This window comes from Lissotriton helveticus, chromosome 1_1 (genome assembly GCF_964261635.1).
Source record: "Lissotriton helveticus chromosome 1_1, aLisHel1.1, whole genome shotgun sequence".
Lineage (NCBI taxonomy): Eukaryota > Metazoa > Chordata > Amphibia > Caudata > Salamandridae > Lissotriton > Lissotriton helveticus.
Genome location: NC_136057.1, coordinates 1,173,680,686 through 1,173,689,996, shown reverse-complemented (window position 1 = coordinate 1,173,689,996; position 9,311 = coordinate 1,173,680,686).

The window sequence follows — 9,311 nt, the reverse complement described above, 5'->3', positions numbered from 1 at the left end:
GCCATATATAGGTGCCTTTCCGCGGCGGCAATGCTGCCACGGAAAGGCAGGCGGTGTTTGCTGCGGCGGAACCCTGCGGGGGCCCCAGGTGATGCCGGTTTAGGGGGAGGTCAGGGGGGGTACCTATGGTACCCCCCCACATTTGCATATGCAAAGCGGGAGGCACCGCGCGGTGCCTGACGCTTTGCACATGCAAATGCGTTCACAAGTGTTTTGCATTGTGGCGGGCGGTGCAGAGTGGACCGCCCGCCTCAATGCAAAACATGGAGGACGTGCCCTCCACAGTGGCGGGCACATCCTAATTCCCCCTACGGGATCCCCACCTTATGGCGGGTGGTCCCGTTCTCCGTTAGGGCCGCCCGCCATCCTAATGACCCCCTTTGTCACTGTTTTGAAGAAAAAAGTTGATTTGTCATCTGAGTCTCAATGTAGACTGAGACTTTGCAATTTTTTTTACATTGTAGCACCCTTTGTTAAACCAGAGGCTAAATACCTAAGCAGGTAGGCCCAAATTTCACTCTAGAGCTTTCTCACTGACTTGTTTTTCCAGAGTGTGGACCTATGAGTGGGATATGACAGAAGTCCAATCAGACAACGTGGAACTGCCAGTCAGATACTTTTTCTGACAGATTCATCTGAAGCTCTGGAGGAAACATTTTCCAAACTTTCTTCTGTGCTGAAACAACCATAGTTGAACACTTCTAAGTTTCTCTGGACCTCCAGGGAAGGCACTTTGAAACTCTCAGGGTGTCAGGCAGAGGACATCAGAAAAGTCAGTCCATGACCACTTGCCACTGGTCAGTTGGGCACTTAAGGGAAAAGGCCTCTTTCAGTTTGTTTTGTCCCTGTAGCAATGCAAGAGCTTAACACACTGACCCTTGGAATCCACTTCTTGGTCCTGGGCGCAAGAGGAAGCAGGTTCAGCCCTCTTCTTTTCTAATTCAGGACACAAAGCGATCCAAGAAGGGTGACACCTTTATGGTAGGCATTTGCTAGTGGGTGGGGGTGATTCCTGCCGCCCCCCTAACCAATGGGGTAAAGGTTCCTGGGGGGAACCCGACCCTTTTTTCAGAAGTTTATTTGCCCTACCGCAAACAATTCCATAGTGCCTCTCACTCTCAAAATTCAAGATGGAGGAACCTTTCCTACCTTATGCCAAGGGAATAAGCAGTTCCCCCTGTTGCATCCACTCTAAAACTGTTCTGGGGATAGCTTCCCTACCACCAGATTAGGTGGAAATCTGCCTTGAGGGAAAATGGCTGCTTCCTCCAGGTCTCCCCTTACATTCTCTTGTGAAAGGGTGGATCCCCTTGCAAGATAATAACATTCTTGAGTCCACTCTAACGGATCTTCCTGCAAGGGGAAGAAAAACACCTCCCCACCCCCAGGCCACTGTCTCTGCTCTAGGAGCAATTTTCACAGTTCATTCATGCCAAGTACAGTTGCTAGAGAGTTAATGCAAATCGGTCTCCAGCAGCAGCAAGCAGGGTAAAGGCAACTTTCTAGAAGTTACGTATTCAATATATTTATTTTTTTAAAAATCAAACTTCACCATTAGATTTTTATTCAATATAAAAACAGGTTTTTGCAAAACGTCTGTTGTTAGTACAGCTCAGAAGTTACAGATTAAAGTGAATAATCTATACAGTGACTTTTCTCTTGTGTCAGTTAGTTACAGCATGACCAGAAACAACGTTGTTTTGGGCCTAGTCACTGGGAGAGCATGCCATACCCAATGTCACAGATGTTCCAATATTTATTAAATAGTATGCACCTTCCCTTGTGGCAGCATGGTGCAACTGGGGGTGATGTATTTAATATTTAAAATCAGATTTTCCCACCTCTCAAAAGGGTGAGTGGGACAGGTTTGTGCAGCAGGTTCAAACTCCTGCTGTCGAGCTACACCAGGTAGGCCTAAAGCCACGTTTCGCTGCCTCTGTAGTGGATGCCACAATAGATGCCGCAGTCGACAGGTGGTATTTTACTTTCCATGCCAGGAGTGTGTTTCTTTACCATATACTATGGCCGTATAGAACGGTTAATGCACCAATCTGGTTTAAGCCAATTTCAACATGTCTAAATGGGCATCACTTGTACTTTAATCCTGGTTAGGAGGGGTCAAGCACAAAGTTGTAAAGCGAGCAAAAATAGGCCCAGAAAAAGTCAAATAAATCCAGGGTGAGCATGCAAAGAATGCGGAATGCCTAGAATGTCTTTGGGGGAAAATGTTTCACTTTCCCCAACCTCCGCACCCAGACACACATACAAACAGCCAATGGACCATATCGTTATACAGTCAGTTTACAAAGAACCATGTCTTTTGATCCCAATGCCTGAAGGTCTGAGGGGAGCTGTTTAACCCACATGGATTCCCTACAGTGCCCATACCACTGAAGACCCACTACACCTGAATCAAAGATCCACTACAGTTGAATTGAAGTCCCATTTTTTGCTGTTGGTGAAAACTGGGAATACTCTCCATGTCCTCTCGTGGAAGTGAAAACTGCAAAAATAATCACTTTGTTACTACTTCTTAAACTAAGATTAGGAAAAAAACCTTAGCAACTGTGGAAGATGTATGGTTAGAATTATCTGCCTTGCAGACAAAATGACAAATGTGTCACTGGACGCCAACAAAGACTACTTTGAGCCTACAGCCTGTTGCAGTATCAAGCATTGCTGCGTTTTCCAGATGAGTCATGGTAAGACATGAGTAAGTGCTTAAAGATGGTGGTATCTGCAGATATGTTACCGACTAGGGGAGGAAGACTAATGCAGCTAAGAATTTAAAATATTGAAATATATTTTGCAAATTTGCAATCCTTATATTAAAATGAACAGCTGATTTCACCCTTTTTCGAAGCTCAGTTTTCATATTAATGAGGTGCACTGCTGGACTGTAATTAACAACTAAAGAGTAGATATTATGTGCAGTCTGATCTTTAAAACTGTGATTTTTTTTCTTCCTGATCAGCACGATTGCCTTTATTCAAAGGCTCTTACTTGCTTCTCTTTCTTGTACGGATCTTCTATAAAAATTCCATTTGGTGAAACAAAAGCTGCTCCCGGGGAAGTCTGGCCATCATTTGTAAGGAGACATCTACAGCTTCCAAATGAACTCTTCTCTTACCGGAGCCTGCCTGCCTACAAAGCCACTCAATGTGTCTTCGGAGACTTTTTCTCTGCGAGGATACAGGATGTTTCTTCCTGTCCGGCGTTAATCAATTACCTCTCAGGGTGGCTCTAAATTGATGGAACTGGGAGAGTTCGCCCTTTTGTCCTTGTGATTTAGAAGAAAAAGAGGATCTTATTCATTCCTGCTCTATTTGTGACTGGCAGGATGCCCAGAATCAAACAAGAGAAAAGGTGCCCTCTTTTCACCTTAAAGTCTGGAAGGAGCACAAACCCAGTGTGAAATATATTTTGTGGATTTTTAGGTTTATTTGTAAATTAGAACGAATTAGAAATGTGTCTAAAAAAATGCGTTGCTTGTTCTCTTCTCGTGTGGATGATCCTGGTCCTCCCACGTTTGTCATTGGAAAAGTTCTCTTTCTTCTTACCATCACAGTACATTAGACAATTGCAAAACAAAATGACAGAGTATTACTTGTCATATTTCATGCAACCTGCGACCCTTCCTTCACAATAAAGAGCATGGGGCAGATTTACAAGCCCCTTGCACCACTTTTGCGTCACTTTTAACATGGGAAAAGTGACGCAAAATTGGCGCAGGAGCCTTGTAAATCTGCCCCCATAAGCCTATCCTTAGTGCAGCTGCCCTGGATTGTAGGCTTGTGATGCGCCATAGGTTGTGATGGGCTCACTGAATCACAATACTTGCTGTCTTTTGTTTCCCTCTATATCATGTGAATATTTGGTGCTTGATGAAGTTGCTTGGCTTTCTTAGCACATACAGAAATACTTTATAGAGAAAGTAAAGCACACAAAAAATACTGAGCTCCTCATTACAACCGTTTCTTATAAGAAGGTCCACACGCGAAGCCAGGCTGGTACAATAAAACCTGAATTAAGTGATAGAGGCATCCGAACTGAAAATCCGCAAATTAAATAAAAGTCAGGGGAGGCAGTTTTTATTAGATTCAGCTGCCTTTGAGAAAATAACAGAGGACACAGTAGGGACCAGATTCCATGCCCGTCTGCTGACCACAACATAAAAAGCAATCACGAATCTCCTTCAAGCTGACAGCACTACATTGGTTAGGGAGGTCCAAATGCTTTACAAATAAAGCACTCTGAATAGCTCGTCACGCTTCCATTGTCCCCGGTTCGAACATCTTTTAAAATATACTTATATTATTATTTCTTAGAAAACCCAAAACAAATATATAAATGGAATGACTTAAATATATCTGTAGCATTAAAGGAACGTAGCCAAGATGGTAACAAGGCACAAAACAAACCAGTGTTTTTCCTACATAACTAGTGCCTTTCTAACCTCGCTAGGGCCTCGCAGATCTGCATGCAGTCAATGAAATGAGGCTGTGGTAAATCTGAGGAAACCAGTGGAGGCAAAGAAAGAAAAAAGGGGGGCAACCTGACAGAGCTAAATTATTATACCTGATGGTTGAGGCAGCAGGCGGCTGCAATGTCGGGTGGTCCTCCGTACTGCGCAGGTCCCAGAAGAAGAAAGTCAGAGGACAATGTCTAGACGAGGCCACCCCTGCTCTGCAGACCTAAAAGAAACAAAGCCAAAAAGGTGAGTTTGGGGGGCCCTCTCAGAAAGGTTAAGTATGTGTTAGGCGAACAAGATCTTGACTCAATAACACCTATTTCATTGATCATGAACCTGGCTACCATAGCTATGAAAGAGAATTTTTTCGAATTTGAAGGCCAGTGCTACCTGCAGACATCCGGGACGAGCATGGGCAGCGTTTTTGCGCCAAGCCTGGCTAATCTATATATGCACATTCGAACAGGCCCACGTTCTGAAGATTGAGAATCCATATGTAACATCGATACGCACATGGAAAAGATATATTGATGACATCTTGGTGATCTGGCGTGGAGATGAACTTTCTCTTCGCGCTTTCCATAGTTGGCTCAACAACCGTTACAGATTTCTACGTTTTACACTAGAAAGTAATCAACATTCATTGTCATTCCTAGACCTTCTGATCACTGTGACACCACAGGGCCTCAAATCAGAACTATATAGGAAGCCCATGGCCCGCAACTCCCTACCACAGTACACCAGTTGTCATCCTAAGTCCTTACGTGACAACTTACCGTATGGACAGTTTTTGCGTGTACAGCGGAACTGTACTACAAGAGAAGACTTCAAGAAACACTCTGAAGACCTAGCCTTAAAACTTGTGGAAAGGAGCTATCCGAAGAAACTTATCAAGCGCTCAATGAAGAGAGCAGCGAATAATAACAGGGAAGCTCTACTTGAACCACCGGTCCCCAAAGAAAAGAATAAAAGACTAACATTTGTCAATACTTTCAGCACAAGATCGAATGCAATCCAACGCATAGTTCGTAAGCGTTGGAAGATTCTGAACACCGGGAAGGAGTCTTTGGCTCAACCACTGTTTGCTTTCAAACGAGCAACAAGCATAAGAGACAAGTTGATACACACCAGACCCCCACCTAAGGATATCCATCAAGTGGGAACACTATGGAATATGCCACCAGTGACAGGGCATCATCCGTGCGGGAACTGTGCCGCGTGCCCGCAGACCGAACACACTACATCTATTGATATAGGGACTAGCCGTCCCTGGGAACAAAAGCGGTTTACAAATTGCAATAGTAGCAATTTGATTTACCTTATTACCTGCCCGTGCTCACTGAGGTATGTCGGAATGACTACCCGGAAGATCAGAACGAGGATTTCGGAACACAAGAGCACGATAAGGTGTAAAAAACAAGCAACGAGGTTGACGAATCACTACATCCAAGTAGGGCACAAACCAACAGAGTTTGAATGGACTGTATTAGAACAACCTAATATCCCTATGCATATCACGGATGTATCCAAACACCTGTTCAAAATAGAACAGAAATGGGTGTACAAACTTAATTGCGATAAAGCAGGGCTGAATGAAGACATCCCTTGGATGACATTATAGAATCAACAACTTATGAGTTACTACAATGATCTCATGAACAGAGATTTTGCTAAAAAGGTTGCTGATTTACACAGATTTGGCATGAATACGACTGGCCACCTGCTAGTATCCTGACGAATTATTAATATAAATTGTGTTTGCTCATCTAACACATTTACTGAGACCACATATCCCCAAATGCGCGGAGGATGTAGTAACCACAATAACGACTAACATTAGCATTAATAGCGCTATTCGAGCTGACTGGAATTATATTAAAAAGATCATGAGACTATCTGCCATCTAACAATGTCCATAGTGAATAATTCAACATTGTTCACTCAAGCGCTAGTGCACGTCGTAAGACTGATTCCATTCCCCATGAGCCTGTGTAGTGGGTACATAGATAACTTGGTGGTTGCTCATCTATCACATTCACTGAGACAACATATCCCCCAATGCTCTGAGAACGTAGTAACCATTACAAAATTATGACTAACAGTAGCATTAATAGCGCTATTGACTAAAATCATGTTATAAAGATCACGACACTATCTGCCATCTAACAATGTCTAAAGTGAATAATTTTACATTGTTCACGCAAGCGCCAATGCCCGTCGCAAGACTGACTACATTTCCCATGAGCTTGTGTAGTCCAGTCAATCAAACTCTGTTCACATATGCGCGCGTGTACAGCACAAGGCAGACTACATTTCCCATGAGCTTGGGTAGTTTATTGTATGCGTGGTTGGCCAATCACGCTTGTGGTAAAACGATAAGGAAGTGCTTTCCTCCTCCCGCGGCACCTCCCCAAACAGCCCGGCTGGCTGCCTGAAGTACCGACGGAGAGGTAAGGGTGCAGGAGAGATCCTGATTAACCCATTACTAGTATGCATGTATAATTGGCAATGTATTATAACGAGTGAGCGCGCAATGGTAATGTATTACAGCGAGTGAGCGCGCAATCCATAGGAATGACGTGACTCAATGCGTGCGCTTCAACTAACTCGGCTGGATGTTGACACTCGGCTCTACCTTTGTACTATGAGGAAGTCTTTTATATAAAAAATGCCAGAATCTGTCTATTTTAAGTCCGTTTTTCAAATTGGGAGTTGAGGTATTTATATCCCATTTACTGTGGTCATATCAGCAGCATATTGACTCACTAATGGTTACCTGGTGTACTTTTAGACAAATATTCCATCCAATATGACAAAGAAGTAAATTGGAAATCATAAAGAATAGGACACACTAAGAAACTTGATTATTGTAAGATCAACAGCCCCTGTGGTGCGCTAGTCAGTAATCTACAGGGTGTGACTCTGAATTAGCCCTATCTGACATAGATGTTTCATCTTGACTTTTTTACATTTTCTGCACTATAGAGCGGTGCTTCATTTTTCCTGAGCTGTTTGCCAGGTGAGGCGAGGCAATTCCCCTTACAAATTAAGGTGAGCCATTGATAACTTACACAATGGAATGCATACTTAGGTCACTTGACCAAGATGTGGTATGAATACCATTTTAGCAATGTCTTTTTGTAGCCCTTACTAATGAAGGTGTTATTGTTTTTTCTATATTTCATTTCTTGTCTATGTGTGGACACGCTTTGCTAATTCACAATCGGACCCTTTGATCCAAAGGAGGAAAATGGAAGTGTACAGGTGACACTCAGTATTTCTGTTCACAAATGTCCTGTTGTACTTATTATTTAGTTCACGTAAGCAGTAGCAATTAAGTTTATGGGTCCCGAGGAAGCGGCAGGTACATTGTTTGACCATTAATAGTCCGCAGAAACATGTCGACCAGATTACCCAGTCAGAAGGTACTTGTTTGAACCACCTGACTTTTTTGCACTATTGTTGTTTTTAATGTTGGAGGTGCATGACTCCAGAATAAAGTTAATATTGTATGCACCATCCAATCTTACATTTAACACATTCTTTTTCTTTTATTATTAATGCACTGCTCTCAGTTACGAGTGAAAAACACCTACCAGACATCCATTCCACATTACTTATCTCCTACACATATTCACGGAGATAGAGTGTTGGACGAACTACTGTGGAGTAGACCAAATGATGTACTGGGTGACAAAGAACGAGTAACTGATGGACATTTTTCACAGTGGTTAATTGTCCAGTAGTCTGTCTTCTATTTTTAAATCGTTACTAGCAGACACATAGCCAGCTACACACATTAAGTCTTGAGTATATCATTAGACCACAGTTATCTGTTGTTTTCCATAAGTATGTGGAGGCCAGAGATTTTTTTTTCAATTTAAAGGACTAGGAAAATTGGGTATTATTCCTAAGGCCACCAGAAAAGCTCTGAAGGATAAAAATAAATATATTTTGTCACTACAAAAAGTATAGATAATAGGCATATGCAGGCACACTATTCTTTTATGTTCCCGAAGTACAATTCTCCACCACACATGCATGGAAAGCACCAATGAGTTGACAAGAGCACCTCTAAATGAAATTCTAAAATTGATGGTCTGAAAAGCTCCAATGCATTGACAAGAACACCGCCAAATGAAATATTACATTTGATGCCCTGTGAGAGAGAGTCACAGAACTAAAGAGTGAAACAGCTTGAGAGCTGTTACAGAACACCAGTGAAGTTGAGGGTATAAAACTGAGATAGGCCACTGCCATGATGTAATATACAAAAAAGTGTTGGATGGAATGTGTGAATTATTCTCAGCCACTAGTAATGACTTGGGCGGCATCTCATTCCTTTGTAATTTTGCACACCATGCCACCTCAGTTTGGACCAAGCCATATGCAAACCAGTCTTGCACCTTCTCCAATGGGAACAGTCCAGTCCAAACTGCCAAGCCAGGTCCTCCCTGAAACAGAATACAAACAACCCAGGATCTGTTTCGCTCTTATTATTGATGAACTGATGCAGCACATCTTTAGAGACAGTAATATAAAATATTGGGTGTTCTGGAGGAGACCAAAAGTGATGAACTGAAGCTGTTTATTTATTTCATGCGTAGTTAATTAACACCATTACATACTAAAATATAAAAAAAATGTAAAAAAGCAACGTCTCACATGAATAAAATATACAACTTCTGAGTTCAAAGCTCTGTCCGTCAGACCATTTAGCTTAAGTCTTCTAGTTTCTTTGCAGGTAAGCTCAAAATTTGACAAAACATGTGTTCAAGGTTGTCTCGGTCACTTATAGAGCTGTTATCACACCTCTACACAAGTGATTGTTCAATGTGTT